At 49.2% G+C, this 23,969-nt stretch overlaps 1 protein-coding gene and 1 pseudogene across 7 annotated transcripts in view; both read left to right on the top strand.

The window, feature by feature from the left end:
* The window catches only part of LOC142590689 (nuclear distribution protein nudE-like 1), a 400,224-nt gene that overhangs the window by 91,468 nt on the left and 284,787 nt on the right, over positions 1–23,969 (top strand). The gene's annotated exons all lie outside the window — the stretch shown is intronic.
* Positions 4,110–14,027, top strand: LOC142590795 (uncharacterized; annotated as a pseudogene).

The following is a 23,969-nucleotide window of genomic DNA, read 5'->3' as shown; positions in this document are numbered from 1 at the left end:
CATGTTTGGCACCCATACTAAGTGACATTTTTCTAGCTCACCATAACAAAAACCTGTCCCATACCTTGTCAGAGCACAGGGTGGTTAAAGTTGTCAGATACATTGACGACTATCTCGTCCTTTTTGAACCAGATGCACGTTTTACAGTAGGCAAGCTTTACGAAGTTTTTCCTGCAGGCCTTAGCCCACTTACTCTCACGATTGAAGAGCCCACCGATAACATACTGCGTTTCCTAGATATTCAGCTCGAGTTCATGGAACGGCACACGCGTTGGGAATATAAACCTAGAGCTAATTAGCCCCTGTTATCATATCGGTCAGCCCACTCGAAACTTGTCAAGAGGAGCATTGCCAACTTATGCTTTGGAAATGCTTTAAAGAAGTCTTGCCACCATAAGATCTATACGAGTCTTATGGATCAGTCGGGAAGGTTATCAGCAGCAGGGTTTCCGGAATCAGTGCAAGCTTCGGTCGTAGAGGGACTGCTAAAGAAGGTGCAGGTCAAATAGCACAATTCGCCACGTGGCAAATCAACGGACGGAACGCAGAAGGAAGGTAGCGGTAGTGCCCTACCTGCATAGAACGGCACATAATCTTAAGAAAATGGCTAGTCGGGTGGACACAAAAGGGACCATTTCAGCACCATAAAAGCTGGCAAAAATATGTCGATTAACGGACCCGTATCGTAAGCCAGCTGCCGGATGCTCTACGAATCATCGAAAAGCGCCAGTGGGTTGCGTAGAAGCTGTTGTATATGAGCTTATGCTGTCCTGTGGGAAAAAATACATCGGACAGACAGGGAGATGTCTTAATGACCGATTACGGGAACATAGCCTAAATGTGAAAAATGAGCAACGCGGGTCATCTGTCAACCCACTGTCAGGAATGCGGCTGTGCGCCGGTGTATGGATCCTGCCGCGTTCTTGCGAAGCACAAAGATAAAGACGTGCGAAAGATTATTGAGGCTCAGGCTATCAGGCGGAATAGTGACACGTGTGTTAGTGCCCCTTCGGTCAACTTGTTAGATAAGGAGACGGCTTTCTTGGATGGTTAAGATTTCGATGAGGTGGTGCCACTGTGCATGGGTTATATAGGTGTATTTCCTGAAAATCAAGTTGTTGAAGTTAGCGCATTGTGGTGTCGTCTCCCTTCCGTCCTTGTTTGCTGGCGCTAAATATGCTTTTATATTTCAATTTACCCTATCTGCGTGTTTCCCTCATATCTCCTCCCATTCGTACATTGCGCCGCCTATTCAATTCAAATAGCGTCCAACGACTTTATGGCTCCACTAAGGCTTTTAACAAGTCCTTCTTCACGACTGCTATTGAAGAATGGAACCTGCTGCCCGATTCACTAACTAATGAGCACGACGCGACAAGGTTTAAGGCGATGTTGTTAAATCATCTGGGTTGACGTGTTCTTTTTGCTCCGATTTGTGTTCATATGAAACTTTATCCTTTTTCCTGTATTGAGTTTTTTTTATTTCTTCCCCTGTAACCATTGTGTACTTGCCCTGCTGCCCTAACCATTCGCCGACGCGTGTGGCGCTTGTGGCATAAAGACAATATTGACAAGCACCGTTTAAACTATCGCATTCTTTGCTTTTTTTTTATGTCCCTGTGTTGCGTTGTTATATTTTTAGACCTTTGTTTTTATTATCTACCTTGTATACGGTCACCCCTTATGTAATACCCCGACAGGGGCCTTTAAGGGACAATAAATGATGGTGATGATGACTAAGAGGGGCAAATTGGCTTAAAGCATGACGGCGATTGTAGTTCATCGCTTGCTGTGCCTTGTTCCACGAGTTCTTTTCCCAGAAACTCGTGTGGCATGGTAACGACGGTACCGGGAGACGAGTTTGTACTTTCCTTCTCATCAGGGCTTGAGCCGGGCAAATGCAGTTGGTATTGGACATGTCACAGTATGACAGTAAGGCAAGGTAGGGATCAGGACCGTTGAAAAGCAAGTCTTTCACTGTGCGCACCATGCGCTCTGGATCTCCATTGCTCTGGGGGTACCTCGAGCTGCTGGTCTCGTGCCAGAATCGTATGACTGCGCAAACTCAGCAAACTCATTGGACACAATCTGCGGTCCGTTGTCGGTCTGGACGATATCCGGTATGCCAAAATAAGCAATACAGCTCCTGATCGCTGAGATGACTGCTGCTGCCGTGGTGGACCCCACGGAGACTATTTCGAGAAACCTGGAATTATAATCAACAATCGGGACGTAATTGCTCCCTCTAAGTTGAAACAGATCAATGCCAAGGTGCTGCTATGGTCTGTCGAGTGTCACCGTGGACAACATATGCTCGGAACGCTGAACTCGAGTCTCGGCGCATATGGCGCATTGGGTCACCATATGCTCAACATGCATATTACAGTTAGGCCACCAAACAGACTCCCTGCCCCTTTCTTGGCAGCAGCGCACTCACTGATGCCCTTCATGTAATAGGGCGAGAATGTCCTGGCGCAAGGCTGAAGGAATGACAGGGCGTCAGTCCAGCAGAAGGATGCCGTCGTATATGCTCAATCTGTCTCTCTCCTTCCAATGTGGAGTGATCTGCAGTGGCACCTTGTTTTTGTCCGGCCATCCTTTCGTCCAATACGTCATGAACGCAGAGTAGAGTCCATCTTGGGCTTAGTGTATGCGGAAATCTTCGAGCCGTCTTGCTACAAGAGGCAGTAATTCCTTGAACACTTCACTGACAAACAACTCCAGGGTGTCTACCATGCGAGTAGCTGTCAAATCAGAGGGAGTTTGTGACAAAGCGTTTGCTGTAGCTTAGTGCTTTCCAGGCACATATTTCACCACGCACTGATATCACATCAGTTTTTTCCGCATTCGTTATATGCGAGGCGGCACGAGTTCCATGTCCTTGTTATCCAAAAGGGTGACCAGAGGAAGGTGATCTGTCTCTACCTCGAAGCTTAGGCCGCAAAGGAACTGGTCGTACCGTGAAATAGCCCAAGTCATCGTGAGACCTTCATTTTCTGTTTGACTATAACGTGCTTCCGTTGGAGTAAGTTCCCTTGAAGCATACGCTACAGCACGTCGAGTACCTTCAGGCTGGTCCTGTAGCAGTACAGCTCCCAGACCATAGGAGCTGGCATCTGTGGATACTATAGTGTGGTAGCAAGAATCATATTTTGCCATGCACGTGTTGGAGGTGAACAGCAGCTTGAGGCGTGAGAAGGCCTTTTGTTGACTGGGACCCCAAGTCCATGTGCTGTTCTCGTTTAGGAGGGAACGAATGGGCTCCATAACGTCGGATAAGCGAGGTTTGAACTGTGCGACGTGATTAGTCATTCCCAGCAATCGTTGTACTCCGCTTACGTCGGTCGGTGGCGGCAGATCTTTGACGGCCTTCACCTTGTCCGGGTCTGGCGCCCAATCACTTCTCAAAGGAAATTGCCCGAGCTGACCCGAAACGCACACTTATTTTCATTAAGGGTGACACCCTCCTCCTCAAGGCGAGCTAGGACTGCAGCCAGATGCTCGTCGTGCTCTTGACGACATTTCCCCAAGATTAGAATGTCGTCAACCAGGTTCACGACCCCAGGCAAGCGCTCAAGAACCCTCGACGTTAACTGCTGGAAATACTCTGGTGCCATGGCTATACCAAAAGGGAGTCTCTTGTAACAGTAACGTCCGAACGACATTGTAAATGTTGCGAGTTCCTGGCTGTCGGCTCTCAGCTTCACCTGATGAAAACTAGACCACGCATCCAACTTGAAGAATACTCGCGCTCCACCCAACTGGCCGAGGATCTGCTCCACCGGTGGCAAGATGAAGCGCTCCCTTTCGATGATCTTGTTCAGCTTCGTCAGATCGATGCAGATTCTGTAGCCGGCCAATGATTTCGGCACGACTACAAGCCCAAAACTCCACTCAGTTGGCGTCTCTACTTTCCTTACGACGTCCTACGACTTCAGATCGTCCAGCTCTTTCTTGAAAACATCGTTTAAAGGAATTGGAATCCGCCTTGGGGCGCTCAAGGAAAATGCACGAGCACCGGATTTAATGTGAATGCAATATTCGGCTTGCTGAAATTTTCCCAACCCTTGGAAAATCTTGGCTGGGGGTGAATGAACGCATTCAGCAGAATGCTGGAAGGGAACAACACCAAGGGCTTCAATAGCAGGGAGCCAGAGCAGGTGAGTGCGTTGATGTTCAACCACGTACAAGGTCTGCACTGTGTACTTATCACCCCACTGTAAGGTTGCTTTAAAGGTACCAAGAGCATGCAGACTCTGTTCGCCAGGGCCTAAGACTTCCCCTTCAACATCATCTAGCAACCGCGGTTGGCCTGGGAGAGACGGCGAGACAACAGAGACTTCTGCGCCAGAGTCTATCTTAAACTCAGTTGGGCGCCCGTTCACTAGTATGTCTATGTACCGTGCTCGTCGTGAATCCACATTGTGAAGTTCGATGAAACCCAGTAGCTCATTTCTGTTCTTCTTCATGCAGACTTCAACAAAATGTCCTACCTTTCTACAGTAGTGGCAAACTGATTTCTGGCTGGGCAGTCTTTTCGACAGTGACGCTGTCGTCTACAAAAGCGACGTGATAACCTAGCTGGGTGCTCAGACTGGTCGCAGGAATGTGGCGAAGGTTTTGCCGAACCAAGTCAATTTGCCAACCAAGCGTTTCGGCAAGAGAGTTATTCATAGTCAATCTAGCGCGTGGTAACCGCTCTTTTTCTGCGTCCTTATGTATGCGGGCTTGGCATAGTGCTACCTCAGCGGTAAGTTTTGTGCACGGGCACAATTGATCAGACAGTTTCTCGTCACGTATCCCTACAACGAATCTGTTGCGAACAAGGTGGTCCTCGACGAGCAGGCTGTTACAGCTACAGTGCTTTACCAGGTTGCGTAATGCCGAAAAAGTGTCGTCCACAGATTCGCCTGGCTGCTGAGTGTGGCAGTGGAAATGACGACTTTGTATATCTCATTTACTGGATGCACGAAGTGCTAATCCAACTTTTCTTTGGCGGCAGTGAAAGAAAGCGCTTCCGGTGTTGATAATCCCAAGGACGAAAGAATGCTGCAGGATTGCGGTCCCATACAGTAAAGAAGTGTCCGTACTTGGGCCTCGTCGCTGGTACTGTTGAGGCCGGCCATGAAAGTGTAATCCTTGAATGTTGAAATCCACGTTGGCCGAAACGTGAAGTTCTCCGGTGGGCGCATACCAGATGCGCCTGTGTGAACGATGTGCACTTTGGTTCGGTGGTCTCTGCGGGGGTGGATTCTGTGTCAGGCATGTCAGTGTTAACGGTGGGATCCCTCTTCTGACGCCATGTTGAGCACAGGAGCCGAGGGACGAGGCAGACTACCGGCAAGCGAACTTTATTCCCACTCCGCAGAGCCCCTTATATACCGTATTTATTCGAATCTTGGCCGGTAGCTTTTTTTTTTTTTTCAAATAATCATATTCCAAAGCTTAAGGTCGGCTTAGATTCAAAGATTTTAAGAAACGTTCCAGTTTTTCATTGAAACTGCTAAATATGGTGAATAGCTAGCACCATCTTCAAAAGTCAGTATCACAGCCGCTACTAGCAGTGCCAGTAGCCAACCGTACACAAGCGAGGTCGCCATTTTGACCGGTGTCATGTCGACCGTATCGGTGTGCGGCGTGGTGTTATCGCGATAGCACCAAACAGGAGATGCCACTACAGTGCCGCTTTCAAGCGAAAAGTTGCGATAGTCGCAGAGGCATCGTCGAACCTTCAAGCCGAGCGGGACTTCGGCGTTGACGCGAAAAATGTCCGTCGTTGGAGGGGACAATGACAGCAGCTTTTTGCATGTGCCACAATGAGGATGGCATTTAGTGGACCAAAGAAATTCCGTCACCACGAAGTGGAGACAGTTTTGGCCGACTTTGTTTTCACAGAGAGCAGCTGCCCTTCCAGTGACAACAGAAGTGCTCCAAGCGAAAGCTAGGGAACTTTCGAGGGAGTGAGGTCTAACGCCAAAGGATTTCAAAGCCAGCCGGGGCTGGCTTGAGAAATTCATGAAGCGCTTTGGCCTCAGCCTCCGACGTCGCACTTCAATCACCAGAAGCTGCCAAGCGAGTTCAAAGAAAAGCTGATAGCTTTTCAGCACTACATGCTGCGAAAGAGAGAAGCGGCAAGCTACAACCTTGGGCAAATCGGCAACGCTGACCAGGCGGCCGTGCATTTTGATATGCCAGTGGCGTACACCGTGATTGGAAAGGGTGCCAAGGAGGTGAACGTGTGCCCTGCGGGCTACGAGAAGCAGCGCGCAACTGTGATGCTGTGCTGCACAGCTGATGGACATAAACTCCCTCCTTATGATATTTAAAAGGAAGACACTGCCCGCTCGAGAAACTTTCCCAAGAAATGTCATTGTGCGGGCAAATGAGAATGGGTGGATGACAGGTGCGATGGTGGAAGAGTGGGTTAAGATTGTGTGGTGACAGCATCCAGGAAACCTTTTGACAAAGAACTCTCTCCTTGTCGTCGACTCTTACCGTGGGCACTTGACCGACAATGTGAAGGCTGCGCTCGCCCAAGCGAACACGGACCTCGCTGTCATACCGGGCAGCATGACGGGCCAGTTAGAGCCACTTGATGTTTGCATCAACAAACCTTTCAAGGATCATCTGCAGAAATATTACATGGACTGGTGCGTCGCTATTGTAGCTGGCGGGCTGGGTAGCTGCAGCGTGGGATGACATCCCAGGTACTTTGATCATGCGCGCCTTTAATCCTTTGAGGGGCGATTTTTTTCACCATGTGCTACTGCCCAGGGTCGATTTTTTTTATTGCAGATTCCGATTCTTCTTAGGGACTTATTTCGAAAAAAAATCACCGTAATTTTTCGAGAATGTCCGTAAAGTGAGGAAAAAGATATTTTGCATTGGTACATATGCACTCTTCATTCATGAATAACAACAACAAAAAAAGAAAATAAACTTATCAGAATTAAAAATTTGATGCATTTTTATGCACATATTTCATGGCTTTGAAAATCCGCACACGAGAATATTTTGCAAGCCTCAAATGTTCCTGCTCTTACACTAACACGTACGTCCATAGCATAATCGAACTGCGTCGGTGTGCGCACTCAAGAAAACTGTTTGGTTCTGTGCCCATCAAAAAAAGCAACATGTGTGACAAATTTCCGCTAATCTTCATCTTATCGCCAACCAGCTAGGGCAATAAGTTTTCGTAAGTCTTGAAACAAAGAAAAGAAAAGAAATGGAAACGCATACACGGTGGCATACTTCCTATGCGCACCCCTGGGAGCACTAAACGAGCGAGAAACAAGCGGTCAACCTTTGAGCGATTAGGAACGAGATAGCCATCAGTTTCGCAAGCACAAAAAAACGAAACCGCCCGCGAAACAAAATCCAAACGGCCACCCGCCAGCACGTACGCCAATACGTGAGCGGTAGTATATAGACGCACAGGAGCAAACTAGCGCTAAAACAAACCATGCAACGAAAACCGAGCGAGGGAGGCGCGTGAAAAAAATTCCCTGTAATCCCCACATAGTGGCAGCACATGATAGAAAAGAAAAAGTTACAAAATTGGCGCGCTTTTTAAACGTACAGGCGGCACTGTAAATATACGGCATCGACCATTTTCGGACTTGTTCGCAGCGCCGTATAGTTACGTCATTGACCGTCAAAGGGTTAAAAAGTGCAGCATATCTAATGCGCTTGACGGTACCGAAGATAGTGCACTGTTTGAAGGTGACAGTGACAAGGAACACAGCGACGAGTCTAGCAGCGACGACAGCGTTGAATGAGCTCTGCACGTTCAGATTCAATAAATGCTGTTTGCATTTTGTGAATGCTGTCCTCGCTGTTTTTGTTCGGCCTACATTCGAGGTAATTTTTTTTTTTTTTTTTTTTTGCTTCGGACTTCAGGGGGTTGGTTTAGAATCGGGGTCGGCCTCAATTCGAGTAAATACGGTGCAAGGTCCTTTCAGATTGTAGCTCTACCTTATGGCCACTGGCTACCAGGCACACAGGTGGCGACCTCCCCAGTAGCTGCGAATGCCAAGTTAGATGACCCCAGAGGTTTGCTGGTATCGAAAAAAAAAAAAAGAGTGCGTGCCTGCGTTTTCACGTGAGACGGGCGGGCGAATATTGCGGTGAAGCTGTTCCATGGCGGGCAGCTACATACTGTTCTCGATCGCGTGTGACTCTCGCATTCTCTTGTTTACGTGGCATCTAGCGGCCATAAAACGTATACTATCAGTCTGCAGCAGGGAACAGCAGCGCGTTTCGCTTGTCGTCTGTTAAAATCTTGCACTATGCTTCCGACGGTACCACACGCTGTAGGAGTTGAGGAGGACGTCGGGATGAAAAACTTGGGAGGTTTATTTACATTATTTACAGTGAGAGTCAATTAACAGTCTTAAAGTCATTACGGGCCGGCAGCAACTCGGACGCTGCGGCCCGTGCCAAGAAGCTCGAAAGAGAAGAATCCAGGAATGCTCTAGGAATGCTCTAGGAATGCTCTGTGCTGCTCCCGGTCTGCGTCTTTTAAGCCCTTCGGTGTCTCGAAGACACATCACGTTCGGCCAATCGGCGAGCCCGCTCAAGTGTCCTCATTTTCGGCCAATGGTAGGCGCCCGTGCGATGGTGTCATACTCGGCGAAGAGAGTCGCCGCTGGGTCCCCAATTGTTCGAGGGCTTACTTCTCTCTGCGGTCTTGCCTTGCTAACTTGCAATGCGCCGTCACAATAGCCAGGTGGGGGCGACGCTGCCAGACCTTCGCGGTGCATCACAGCCGTCTTGCTTCGGGACTCACGTTACCTGGAACAGCGCCAGGCTCTCGCATCACTTTCGGGAAGAGTCAAGCAGTGAATAGCACCACCTGCGGCACACGAAGTGGGGGCCGCCAACTTGTTTGCACGTGCGCGCCTCAGGAATGGGGTATCCGTGCTTCTGCGCTCCTTAATTAGCTGTGGTGCGATTCGATGTGGTCTGGTGAACTCGAAGTAGGCTCAGGAAACGGCCCCGTATCTAACAGCGCTGAGAAACAGGTAGGCGAAGACGCTTATCGCAAGAGTATTGGCAGTGGCAGCTGTGAATGCCAGCTTAGACGACCCCGAGGAAGATTTGCGAAATAATAAACTGAGTGCGTGCCTGCGTTTTGACGTGAGGCGGGCGCGCGAGTGTTGCGGTGAAGCTGCTGTGGCGGGTAGCTATGTGCTGTTCTCGATCGCACGCGCCTTGCGCATTCTCTCGTTTACATGGGATCTAGTGGCCGGAAAACGTATGATGTGGTCGCAGTTTGGCGATGTACTGAACGTTGGTGCCGAAAAATGGTGCTTTCCGGGTATGTATGAACTGGTAAAAAATGAGCGTAACTCTATTGGGTCGTGTTTTGGGTTCTCAATTGCAAACGTTGGCTCTGGGAAAACGTACCTGACGGGAACTTATCAGTGAGGTTCCACTGTATGTCTTGAAACAGTCTTGTCGGAACATATATTCACACGCCACTTCACGACGGTGCCTCTGGGTGGTGCAGCATGTCCACAGGGAAGTAGGAGCTTGGCTGTAGTATGTGCGTCTTACATACGCATTTCGGCGGTAGTGACACACGCAATGTGTTGCTACAATGCTTAAGTGCTAATCACATTAACATTGACAGTCATTCTAAGATGGTGCCTGACGAAGTTTTTCAACTGTACCAAAATGAACTGAAATGTTTAAATTATGTTTAAAATGATAAAAGATTGCCGGAAGCTTCGTATGGCACGAAATAATTGTTTATTTACTATTATGAACCACCCACTTCACTCCTCGGAATATTGTGGAAAAGATTGTTTTTTGGATTGTATGTTTTCCCTCACTCATGCTGTGCAAACTACTGTGAACTCAAAACACAATACTCCACACTCTACCTTCTAATGCCACCTACACCAGATATGGGTTTCCTTGCGTATTTTTTTTCCCATTACTGTCCAATTTATAGGGGCCATGACACCAAATTTTTCAAGCTTTAATTACAGACTGTATGGTAAACCACATGTGCGTCACAGCCAGTGCTGGGCAGTATGGAAGATACATGTATCTTAGATACTATCTTATACTCTTTGGGGCACCCGCCGTGGTTGCTCAGTGGCTATGGTGTTGGGCTGCTGAGCACGAGGTCGCGGGATCGAATCCCGGCGACGGCGGCCGCATTTCGATGGGGGCGAAATGCGAAAACACCCGTGGGCTTAGATTTAGGTGCACGTTAAAGAACCCCAGGTGGTCAAAATTTCCGGAGTCCTCCACTACGGCGTGCCTCATAATCAGAAAGTGGTTTTGGCACGTAAAACCCCAAATATTATTATTATGCTCTTTGGGTATCTTGTATCTGTATCATAATATGTCTGGCAAGACGTGTATCAGTATCGGTATTGCCGATACATGAAAGAATGTATCGTGTATCTTAAGATACAAGATATAGTAGAATCTCGATGATACGATTACAGTTGATCCGAATTTTGCGATGATACAAATTTGTAAGATGTTTCGGACGGACTACGCTATATAGAATTTGCTATGATTCGGGATTACATGAATAGTTTCTCAAGACTTCGTGGATGATACAAATGCGCCAATGACCGGTGCATGCGAGTGGGGCGCCTCGGCTGATCTCGGAGTTAGAGCATAGCCACCGTGGCTAACATGCGGCTGCTGTCCCTTTTCACACCCGCTTCTCTTTACCTCCAGCCTCTGCTGGCCGAGCAGCAGCTGCCACTGGCCCTCCTCTCCACACCCACCTTCCTTCACCTCCACATCTCTGCCGCCAGTTGTGTAGTGCTGTGTAGCATACATAGTGTGCTCTGCACGGAACCTGACAAGCCTGAGCCAGGGCGAGTCGCGTGGTTGACAATGCTATGTCACCCATTTCCTGGCAGCTCATCGGCGTATGCTAGCCTTTTTTTTACCTTTTTTATTGCTACGCCGCGCTTTTGCACAGGGCAACCCAGTCTGATAAGGAAAGCATAACTGCCATGGCCATCACAAGCTGGGCTGCATGCTGCTGCATTTGTGTGTTTAGTGCTCACTGCTGTCGCCGCCTTGTGCGTTTCGTGTTACTGCTAGAGTGCTTCAACGTGGACTACCCAAACGTCACGGATGCAAGTTGAGTGCGCACAGGGTGACCGAAGCGTTCACTGTTTACCATGTTGCGGAAACAGAAGGCCCTTTCTCTTAAGGGGGGATGCAGCCTTTGAAAACCGAGAAATCGTGAAAAATGTGATTTTTGGAAAACCACATATTTGGGCAGTATGTCTTATAAACTAAAATTTCTGTAAATATTAATGTCGAATTCATCGGGAAACTATTTCAAAGAAAGTTTATAACGAGCCACAGTAGCCCTCGAGCGGCTAGTGAGTGCTCAAAATACCCCTACTTGGCGCGAACGCAATTTCTCCACTGCTCCCCCGAGCGCCGCCATTTTGGTGTTTTTTTGTTAGTGCATTCTTCTGCTTTTCCTTCCCCGCTGCCCGAGGCGGCGGCGGCAGCGCGGGAGAGGCGTAAATCACTCATGATTGGAGGGCTCGCGAGAGCTTTTAAGTTTCCCATGGCTGAGACACGAAGCTGAGATTGGGCGAAGTGCGCGGGCTCCTCAAGAACACGGGGGAGCCCGTGACTCCCATTGGCTGCTGCATGCGATGACGTAGTGGTCTCCTGCATAATGCGTCCGGCCGTCGTCTGCTTCGGCTCCTCCATCGCCGGTGGTCTTTGTGTGTTCCGCTTGCCATCGTCTATCTTTGCAGCCGTTCGCATATTCTCCAAGTTTCTACAGTCTTTACGAGACAATTTTCAACCGTCTTTACGAGACCATTGTTGCATTTAGCCTGCCGATGGTTGTGCGGTTGGCCACGATGCGCCCGAAGAAACTCGAGGCTCTATACGCGTTTGGTGCAAGGAAGCGTTCTATGAAGCTTGCCGCTCGCCCAAGCACCGACAATGATCACACCGTTGGTTCCTATGAGGCAGCTTCTGCTTCATCTACGCAAGAGCGTGGTTGCGTCAACGCTTCTAGCAATGTGACTTCTGCTCCGCCGGCACAAGAATTTGTCGTGACGAGTGCACCTGGTGTCTCGTGCTCATTGACAGTGGCTACTACGTCCTCTCTTTCATCTGCCTCGCACAGTGCGATCACATCGTCCACTCTACACTTTAAAACATGTTTCCTGACGTGTGAGGAGAAAGAAGCGGCGGTTAAAAAAACACGCTGCTGTGCAATGAGCACTTCGTGCTATGTCAGCAATGGAATGAAAAGTTCAAGCAATGAAGTGCGATCATGAAGCTGCCACCGCTACAAGTGAAGGCGAAAACTTTCTCCTTGTGCAAATGGATGCCCTAGGCAACCTGCTATCTGGGACCCCGTGCCAGCAGTGCTTCACGACTGGGATGAAAGCTTAAGGATGCACCCAACTTGGACTTGCAACACAGCTTGAGCTGCTATGTTTACATTGTAGAGTAGTTGCAAGCTTGTGGAGTTCTGCTCGTCGGGATGACTCAATGGCCTTTGACGTGAATATAAGAGCCATTGTGGCAACAAAACAGACAGGGAAGGGACAAACAAATGACTTTTGGGCAGCGATGAACATGTCCATCGTGGAATATCATCGTGGCCTGTATCATAAGACTTTTCAGAAGCACTTGAAGAAATTCAAGAAACTGCAGACAGTGCATAGACAAGTTCTAAGCAGAATCTGCTTCTGCTGAGAAAACCACCTGCAAGGAAATGGATCCGTATTTCAGCAGGGATATTACAGTAAACTTTGATGGAACATGGCACAAGCATGGCAATATTGGAGTTGGTGCAATAATTGAATATCATGCGGGCCTCATCTTGGATGCCATTGTTTTAGCGAACCAGTGCCTTGGTCGCCAAGTAGGACCAAAGCCTGGACACCCAGGCTACGCAAGCTGGTAGGAGGATCATGTGTGCCAGAAAAACACCGACTCTAAGTCCGGGAGGATGGAGGTTGAAGCTGCTGTCATCCTTTTCTCACGTTCGGTGCCAAAGTACAACCTTCATTACACAACGTTCATGTCTGACGGAGATAGTGCCACCTTCTCTGTTCTTGTGCAAGACAATGTTTATGGACTGGTTCCCGTTTCGAAAGAGGAATGCCTGAACCACGTCCAGAGGAGGATGGGGACAGCACTGCGCAACCTTGTGCAGAAAAGTGACAAGTCCTTAGGAAGGAAGGGCAGGCTGACAAAGGCCCTTATCGACAAGTTGACCGACTATTATGGCTGGGCCCTATGGAACAATTTCAACGATGTGGCTGCAATACAGTGTGCGGTGATGGCATCGTACCACCACGTGACATCGATGGACGAGGATCCTCGCCACGACTTCTGCCCTGAGGGTGCAGACTCGTGGTGTCGTCATACCGCCAGCAAGAGCGACGGTGTGCCACCTCCGAAGCATTGGTACAATCTTCCAAGCTATGTTGCAGAAGCACTGCTACCTGTTTATAAGCGCCTCTCACAGGCTTCTCTTCTGCAACGCTGCCTGGAAGCAAGGACTCAGAATGCATCAGAATCATTTCGCTTGGTGCTGTGGTCCCTGATGCCCAAAGAGCAGCATGTGTCACTGATTGCTGTGCAGACAGCACTGCATGAGACAGTTCTAAGATATAATGCTGGCTGCCACAGGTCCACCCAAGAGCTATGTTCATCAGTGGGGCTAACTCCTGGCCACCTGGCCATTCATCGGACAGCCGAAAAAGATTCTGTGCGCTTGAAAAAGGCCAAAAAGCGATCGCGAGAAGGTGGAAAGGCGGCAAAAGAAGAGAGTGCTTAAGGACATCTCCAGTTACGCTGCAGGGTCATTTTAGACCAATATAGTGTTGCAGCACTGCGCGACTGAGGCAGAGAAAGAAGAAGCAGAGTGCACGCACTCTGCTTCTCACTCTTCAAAGCAGAGTGAGCTTGGGGTATTCTGCACTAGCTGAGCCTAGCCTGTGGCTTCCTGTTGGACCTCGTTTCACCCTCTAAATAAACATCTTTCGTAACATCTTTGGTGGACGTACAGGGCAAATCTTGGACGATCCTGGACGACCCAGCTCTACCAACTGTCCGATGGAGTAGACGCTTGGCCGGTTTACGACCACAAGCAGCGGACATGACCAATTCCGGAGAAGGCAATGACGACCCCATCTGCGGCGAACCATACAGCAATCACGCAGGTCAGGCTGGCTACTGGACACCGCTGTGAGAGCCACCCACCTTTTTGGGGAAGGTGAATGAAGACTTTGATGACTTGCTTAAACACTGCAACAGAGTGAGTCGCCACAACTACTGGAAGCAGCTCGATAACGTCTCTTTTTTTTTTTTTTTTTCGCTGGAACCACGCTCCTCTGGTTTGAAAACTACGAGAATGTTCTGACAAGCTAGAATAATTTTGTATAAGAATTCACCAAGTGCTTCGGGGACCCAATCTCTAACAAAAGGAAGGCTGAGCAGACGCTTTCCCCATGAGCTCAATTACCTCGCGAAACTTGTGCAACGTATGTAGAAGCTGTTTTGAAATTATTCGGAATCGTCAGTGCCACCATGACAGACTCAAACAAAGTAGGACATCTGCTTAAAGGAATTGCTGAAGATGTTTATAATTGTCTTATAACGAAGGAAGATCTTAGTACTCCGTCTGATCTGAAGAAACACTGCCGGGCGTTTGAATCGCTGAAAATGAGAAGGATTGGACCATAGGTCGGATGCTTGACAGTGTAACTGCTATTGCAAGCGTATCCGTCCCAACCCACGACGACATCTCCTCTGTGATTCGACAAGTGGTTAAAAAAGCTTGAATGCCTTAAAGTTGTTGACGACGCTTATGTGTGCCATCAGTGTGCATTTGACGATCGCTCTCGTGTGCCACCGGTCACCTGGGCACATCAGAGTTACCGAGAGCCTTGCAGGACCTATGCTGTTCGTCCGGAGAGCAGCAACTTTCCACCGCAACCGTGAAGTCTGGGACGCCGGCAAGATGCACGATTTGTTCCGCGAGCTCTTCCCTCCGACAACCAACCTGAGAGTTCGTTTGTACCCCTGACACCTATGTCACCGGTGCCAACCATGACAATCCGCGACTGCCGCATTTGCAACAGCTGCGGTGTGCCTGGACACATTGCTAGGTATTGCCACCGCTGCCAGCAGCGTGCTCCATGGTTTAATTCCTATACACCCCGCGTGCCTGCTGACGAGCCCTGGCCATATCCCAGTTCCTTCCAACGGCTGCAGCAGATACTCACGAACCGCAGTTACTCCCCAGTTTTCGAGCTCAGCCTCACACCACCACCGCCACGACTACGGCTCTCTCCATCACCTCGTCGTCGCTTGTTGTCACCGCCGCCGCTGAGAAACTAGCTGGTGCGACTGACGGGGATGAGGCCGCAATATATTCGTCTTCATCAAGACCCCCTTGTGCAAGATTGTTTAAAAACAAAGTGTATGTTTTAGTTGACAATGTGAGGGCTTTTGCTTTAGTTGATACCGAGGTGGCAGTTTCTGTTATGAGCCTGTCCTTCAAAAATAGTCTTGGACAAAAAGTTACGTTTTCTTGGGATCGGAATGCTACCTTTCGGGGAGTTGGTAGGGAAATGTTGTGCCCACTTGTGGTCTATTCTGTTTCAGTTATGATAGGGGACCAGACATTTAGAAGTGAATTTACTGTGCTTGCACATACAATGCATGACATTATTTTAGGAATTGATTGCTTGCGTGAGTGAGGGGCAACTTTGGATTGTAGAAGTGGTGCAATTTCTCTTCGCCGCGACGCGCAAACTTCAATGACAGATAACACCAGTGATGGCACCAACATTCTCTCCGTGTCGCAAGATGTGTGTTTGCCCCCTCAGACTGCAGTGTTTTTACCTGTCAATACTTCCTGCCCTCATACGGGTTCTTGTTGGGGTTTAGTCGAGCCCGATTATAACAATGCGCTCCTTCGTTGTCACTGATGGTTTTAATCGTTTGTGGACAGTGAACGTTTCAACCCAATCCATAACATTGCCGCTAGGACTTAAACTGGCCAGTTTTGACGAACAAGCCATTGTCAGTGTCAGAACGGTCAAAATGTCAACTGCCGGGAAAAAATCCAACCTCGATTCCAGCCATGATAATTCTGCTGACTTTAAGCGCATGATTAACAAGGTGCTGTCTTCTAGTGAGCAGTGCCTGCTTCAAGGAGTGCTCGCTCACTACACCACAGTGTTTGATTTTGCTCAAGGCCAACGAGCGTCCCATACACCACCGGCGTCTCTTATGCAACACCGCATCCATACAGGGCAAGTGACGCCAACTCGTAAGAAGCCTTATCGTGTTTCACCTTCAGAGACAAAATTCGTCGTCGAAGAAATGTTACAGAAAGGAGTGATCCAGGAATTGCGTAGCCCCTGGGCTGCTCCTGTGATCTTAGTCAAGAATAAAGACAACTGATGGAGATTCTGTGTGGACTATTGCCGCCTAGACAACGTCACAAAAAAAGATGTGTACCCCATACCACGAATAGATGACGCCATCGACTGCCTCCACTCCGCGTCGTATTTCTTTTCTTTTGATTTACCATCAGAATATTGGCAAATTCCCACGCACACCTCAGACAAGGAGAAGACAGCCTTCGTGACACCTGATGGTCTCCGAGTTCAACGTTATGCCCTTTGGCTTATGCAACGCTCCAGCGACATTCGAGCGATTTATAGATATCGTGCTTTGCGGACTCAAATGGGAAATTTGCATGTCCTATTTAGACGACGTCATTATCTACGGTCGGGCATTTCACAAGCACAATCAGGGCCTTTCGGTCGTTCTTGGCTGTATCCAGCAATAAAGTGGAAAGTTGGGCTAGTTGGTGAGTGATCATCATACCTTGCTGGTGAAGCAGCGCACTGACACGGACACAGTGAAGACACACAAGAAATAATAATGATGAAAAGGTATGATGATCACTCACCAACTAGCCCAACTAGCAGCGAGTGTCGTCTTTTCTTGTGTGTCCTCACTGTGCCCGTGTCAGTGCGCTGCTTCACCAGCAAGGTATGATGTATCCAGCAAGCTGGCCTTATTTTAAACTCAAAGAAATGTCATTTCAGTGAGCGTCAAGCCCTCATACTAGGCTTTCTGGTCAACAAAGACGGCATACGACCAGACCCTAAAAAGATAGGAGTGGTTTGCGACTTCCAACAGCCACACACGGGGAAAGATCTGCGAACATTTTTGGGCCTTTGCTCATATTTCTGGCGCTTTATCAAGAATACTTGTGGACTGCTGACTGTGAATCGGCATTCCAACAGCTGAAATTTTTGTTGACTTCTGGACTAGTTACGTGGCATTTCAATCCGGAGGCGTCAACTGAGCTGCATACTGATGCCAGTGGTGTAGGCGTTGGTGCTGTGCTTGTTCAGCTCTGTGATGGCCGTTAGCATGTCATTGCCTACGCTAGTCGGACACTTACAAAACCGGAGAAAAACCACACCGTTACTGAACTTGAGTGTCTAGCAGTCGTCTTCGCCATTCAGAAGTTCCGTCCGTATCTACACGGCCGCGCATTCACAATAGTGACTGACCATCATTTACTCTGTTGGCTCGTTGGGCTGCGTGACCCATCTGGCCGGTTGGCCCGCTGGGCTTTGCGCCTTCAAGAGTACAGCTTTTCCTTAACTACAAGAGTGGATGCTGTCACACGGACGCTGATTGCCTATCCTGTCTCCCTTCGCCGCACACTAAAGCTGACGATGATGACTTCGATGACCACCTAGTTTCCATCTCTTCCGACTTTCCAGACCTGGGTACCTTTGAGAGCGAGCAATGTTGTGACCTTGAAATTCCTATGGGCAGCTGCACATGAGTCAGCAGGAACAACACCATTTACTTTTCATAATGGTTGACTGTACAAAAAAGATTACTCGGCTGATAGTTCTCCATAGCTTCTAGTTGTGCCCAAAGACCTGCGCCCTGCTGTCCTTCGTTCCATGCATGACAATATCACATCCGGGCACCTTGGCTTTGCACGCACACTACACTGACTTCGCCAGAGATTTTTCTGGCCCAAGCTCTGGAAAACAACAAAACAGTATATCGCCAGCTGTACGGTTCCAGCAGGCTATTTGCACCCAGTTAGGCCCCTGACATTGCCCTTTTAAAAAGTCTGCATTGACTTGCTCGGCCCGCTCCCAAAAACGTCAGCTGGCTACCGCTAGATCATAGTATGCGTAGATTACCTTCCATCTGCCACTGCTGCAGATGTCTCTTCATTTTTATTGCATTACATCATACTCTGTCACGGCGCGCTGCGGGTTGTCATCAGTGACCGTGGACGGCACTTCACTGCCGACGTCGTTGAAGAACTTGTATGGCTTTGTGGTTCTGCATATCGTCATTCCAGTCCTTACCACCCGCAAACCAATGGCCTCATGGAGCGGACGAATAGAACCCTTACCAACATGTTATCAATGTATGTCACTGCTGACCACAAAAATTGGGACGACGTCTTACCTTTTGTAATGTACGCGTACAACAGTGCCAAACATGAAGTTACTGGATATATGCTGCTCTTTTTGTTGTACACACGCACTCCCCAGAGCTTTCTGGACACTATTCTACCTTTATCGTGCCAAGAAGATCCTTCCATCGCCCAAACTCGGTGTCGTGCTGAAGAAGCACGTCGACTGGCGCATTTTAGGACGTTGTCCTCACAAGGCAACAGCTAGATTCACTATGATGCACGGTATATGACTGTCAGCTTTACTCCCGGTAATTATGTTTGGTTGTGAACACCTCTTCTCAAAAAGGGATTGTACCGCAAATTTCTCGCCACTTACATAGGACCATTCGTTATACTCAGTCGCTTGAGTGATGTGAACTATGTCGTTGCCAAAGTGACGGCAAGTAATCGGTGTTCACATACGACGCAAGTTGTTCATGTGACCAGACTCAAGCATTACCATCACAGGTCCCTTTAACTCACTCGGCGAGCTTCGCCTGCCCCCGGGGAAAATGACGCAGCACTGTGCGACTGAGGCAGAGAAAGAAGCAGAGTGCGTGCATGTGATCTCGGAGTACTCTGAACCAGCTGGGCCTGGCCTGTGGCTTCCTCTTGGACCTCGTTTCACCCTGTAAATAAACATCTTTTGTAACAATATGTGCTCAAAACTTTCAAAGCTCATTTTCTCAAACTGATTTTTCTGGCTGGAGAGGCTGCTTGTTCCAGCCATATCTCTGTAACCGCTCATCAGATTTCCAGAAGTATTTTTTATTGTGTATCTGAATAAATTTCTTAGGGTAAGACAAGCCCATATTTTAAATATATATTGTGTCTGTTATTTGTGATATCTAATCAAAATTTGATTGATAAAATCCTAATCTGACGTAGTAGTTCTGCGGAAACCCGCAAGGTGGAGAGAAGTAATATATAAAGGGAAACTCAGACATCCACCCGTTTGTAGCAATTGCTACAAAGGAAACCCATACGGGTTCCTCGAAAGAAAAGCCTCATAGTTGAAGAAAAATCCGTCCTGGACCGGGACTCGAACCCGGGACCACCGCCTTTCCAGGGCAGCCACTCTACCATCTTAGCTAACCAGGCGGCTAGCAGATGGCAGGGCGAAGTCAAATTTGTCGACAACACGAAGCAAAGGCAAGAGTTTGACGTAGTAGTTCTGCAGAAACCCGCAAGGTGGAGAGAAGTAATGAATAAAGGGAAAATCAGACATCCACCCGTTCGTATTGACACCAGTGATGGTGTCAGTGATGAGGCATTGGCAGGAGACACCACTTGTCTGGTGAACCAGGGTGGGCAAGGACGGAAGTTCCTGTCAAAAACTGGAGCTCCCAACTCTGGCAAAGGCCCGGGACAGCACCGTCGGTCAGCAGTCATCTACTGCTTCAGCTGCCTCAGGAGCACTGGATCGGAGGTTCGGATGCAGGACGTCCAAGGGTGTCTTGACCATCTGACCCAGCAGGAGCTCACAGGGGGCACGGCCAGTGACATCGTGGGCAGTGGTCTGGGACTGGAATAGTATCCGGGCAATCTGTGTCCGGAAATCCCCAGTCTGGCTCTTCTTGAGCTTGTCCTTGATGGTTTGCACCACCCACTCGGCTGCATCGTTTGAAGTAGGGTGGTATGGCGGAACCATCGTCCGGTAGATTCCATTCTTCGTCAGCCAGACCAGGTACTCTGCGTTGGTGAAAGCAGGACCATTGTCGTACATGATGACATCTGGCAACCACTGGGTGGCGAAAACCTGTCGTAGTGTTGCAATGGTCGCGCCTGCTGATGGAGTGCTGACAGGTAGAACCTCCACCCACTTCAAAAAGGTGTCCACCACCACCAGGAAGTAATGGTCTTTGAAGGGCCCCCCAAAATCCACATGCAGGCTGGACCAGTGTCTCTGTGGGAATGGCCAGGGGTGATTTCCACATGATGTGAGACCCGCTCATGCTCCTGGCAGATTTGCCAGCTCTGTACCATGTGAGTGATGTCCTGGTCCAGGCCAGGCCACCAAACATGGCATCAGGCCAGCATCTTGGTCTTTTCCATGCCAGGATGGCCTGTATGCAGCCACTGCAAGACCCTGGACCGGAGACTTTGTGGTATCACCATCTTAGAACCCCACAGTAGGCATCTATGCTGCAAGCTCAGCTCGGCAGCCTTGTGGCTATAGGCCTGCTGGACCAATTCCTCCCCACGGGACACTGCCTTGACGACGTCATATAGGACTGGGTCCCGGCTAGTCACTTGCAATACCACAGATCTGGAGAGTACCTCCGGGTATGCGTGCTCCAGCATGAACACTTCAGCAGGTTCTGGAACAGCATCAGGCGCCTCAGGCAGGGGCAGGCGGCTCAGGGCATCAGCAGGTCCCAGGTCGTTTCCCAGACGGTAAACCAGCTGGTAACTGTAAGCTGCCAGCCTCAAGGACCAGCGTACCACTCGAGGTGATGCCTGCACGGGAACGACCTTGTCAGGCCCCAGCAGCTCCAACAGTGGCTTGTGGTCCGTGACCGCCTCGAACTTCCGGTCCCACAAATACTGGTGGAAGTGTTTGACACCGAACATGAGGGCCAGAACTTCCTTGTCCAGCTGGCTGTAACATTGCTATGCAGCATGAAGCCAACGAGAAGCAAACGATACAGGGCGTTCCTGGTCATCCTTGTCCCGGTGTGCCAGGACGGCTCCCACGTCGTACGGCGACGCATCTATGGTCAGGACAACAGGCTTGGCAGGATTGAAGTGTACTAGCACTGAAGCCTTGGTGATTAGCTCTTTGCTGCGCTGGAAGGCCTGGTCCTGCTCCTTCTTCCAGACCCATTGCTGACCATCTCGCAGCAGATGGAACGGCTGTAGATGCCTCGACAGGTTTGGCAGGAAGCTCCTGTAGAAGTTGATGAGGCCGAGGTAGCTCTCAAGCTCCTTCTTGTTCTGGGGCTTAGGTGCCTTGAGCACAGCATCAATATTGCGGAGCGCCTCAGCGCCTCATTGCTGCTCGTCCGCATGCCAGACGGGGCCACGTGGCACAGACACACCGACCATGTTAGGCCTTGCTTTAGGAGCTGGCCAGCACCCTCGACTGCCACTTCCGAGTTCCAGCCCGCAGGAGGACTAGCGGCAGCACCAGTCGCTTCCAGCGGAGCACCGCCCACTTCAGAGGCAGCAAGCGTTGCCAGTGGTGTGGCGCCCATTGGGGCCAGTGTCGAGCCTGTCACCACTCACAAGGCTGACCACTGCAACCCCTCCGGATGGAGCGAGGCTGGCTCAGGCAGCACCCGGTGTCACTACGCCTGACCCGTCAACACTGGTGCCCAGGCGGAGTACTTGACGGCGGAGGCCACCGGACTGTTACTCGCCCAGGTAGCAGCCACTGTCGACCCGGCTAGGGTGGAGGCAGAGCCTCGTACTTTGAACTTGGATGTTTTTTTGTTGTCGATAAACTAAGTGGGGGTAAGGTGGCGTAACAAGCATGTCACGCCCCCTCCGGCATAATCTTCGTTGGCTTGCCAGACTATGTGGCCTGCCAGGCTCGGTAGGCAACATTGGTCGCTGCACCCAATAAACACAGACGAGCACAGCTGCTCGGCGGTCAGTCATCATTCATCACCACCACGCTGAGGAGTATCTGTTCAACGGATGGTGCCTCGAGCCCTCCCTCATTCACGATCCCAAGCGGATCGTGACAGATCTATAATGAGAAATTTGCGAATTTATAGAAGTATCTGGATATACAAGTGGGAAGTATTGTATCGGATATAATAATTGCATGAGGATCTTGTATATGTATCTCAAATACTTGTTACTTTAGTATCTTGTATCATATCGTGGTACAATTGCAAAGTATCTTTGCTCTGCCCTCGCCACAGCAAGCTGGTAAAATTTGAGCGGAAGCGGTGTGTAGAAATTTTGTATTCGTATTTTTTTATATTGGGCCAACTCGATCGTTTACTATACTGCTGCTAAATGAAAATAAAAGTGTTTGTGAATTTATATTATAGTATACATAGGGCCTCCCAAGCAGTCATGGAACAGCTGTGCCAATTGCGCCAAACTGCATCATAAGCGGACCTTTGCGCCATCCTGCACCAAAATGGCATTTTAGCGGGAAATTGCGCCGAGTCTGTGCCGAAGCACATATAAGAGCGAAACCCTCCTTTCATCGGTGCTTCAGCCTGAAATCTGAAATCTGAAGAAAGCTGAAATCAAATCCAACAGCACGCTGTCGTCATCACAGGAGGTAACATAGGCCCATCCGTACTTTCTCACTATACAGTGAGAAACTCTCTGGGCTTGTCTGAGTCATCTGGTTCGTCATTCGCACATTTTTCTCTAACAGACGTACAATGTAGTGTCACTGTGCCGTCTTGGTGGCACTTTAGTTTGGTGTTCATCGAACCCACCCGCATGGTATCACAGAGTTTGCCAAAGGAAGATGTCGCATTTTAGGAATAAAGGTAGGCCTTTTTCGATGTTTATGGGTGATAGCGGGGCTTTGCAAAAGAGCCGCTGCGATCAGAATCACACGTGGTGCATAGTTAAGAACGGTACTAGTGAATGAGGTTGAATGGGGTACGTCGCGAGAGCCGGCATTTCGATGGGTGCTGCCGTGTTTGTTAATGAAAAACTTTTTTCGACAAGCTTGGGTCGCTGTGCTATTTCGGTGAACTAGCGTCGTCGACGCAAACGCAAAACCCTATTTACGTCCCGCGCATATGAAGTGGCACTGACGCTTTATTTTCTTTTCTTTTCCTTTCTTTCTTTCTTTCTTTCTTTCTTTCTTTCTTTTTTTTTTTGCAGCCACAAAACTTTTGTGGCTCCTATTCGAAAACTCCCTGATGTGCATGGCATGAGTATATTGCATGATGTCATGGTCAGTGCAGGCCATGCAGTGCGGGCGCACATGCTTGATCAGTCTTGCAGTGAGCCTTCACCCCCATGCCGCAACTCTCGCACTGTGTCACATCCTGGATTAATAAGCATTTGTTGATGATCTGTCCGTGGTGCCTTCTCTGCGCTGTATCGACGAACCTGGTCGTAGCGCCCTTTGTGCGTCGTGGTGTGGAGATGTATCACATTCTTTCCTGACTCTGGTTTCAGTGTAACCCTTGCACAAATCCGTTTGTCTCCACAACGTGTAGACTATATCGGTTAAAATTTGCATGGTATATGGTAAACACACGTGCGTTGAACCCTGTGCCAAAAGTGCTTGCTGCTGCGCCAAATCGGCTTTTTGTGTGCACCAGGACCTGCACCAAGAAGTAAAATGGCTGTTCCACCATTGCCCAAGGAGAAGCACAGTAAGCATCCCAGCTAGCAAGAGCAAGTGCCAAAAAAATAAAAATGAGCAGCGCAACACAGGACGAGCGAGTAAAGAGCACAGGACAGAGTGCTGACTAGCAACCAAATGCTTTATTTGCAGAAGCAGCATATAAAGACATTTGGTAGAGTAGTTTGCTGGGTCAGTTGGTGCATGGTGAAC

This window comes from Dermacentor variabilis, chromosome 8 (genome assembly GCF_050947875.1).
Source record: "Dermacentor variabilis isolate Ectoservices chromosome 8, ASM5094787v1, whole genome shotgun sequence".
NCBI lineage: Eukaryota > Metazoa > Arthropoda > Arachnida > Ixodida > Ixodidae > Dermacentor > Dermacentor variabilis.
This window is presented reverse-complemented; position numbering and strand designations above follow the sequence as displayed.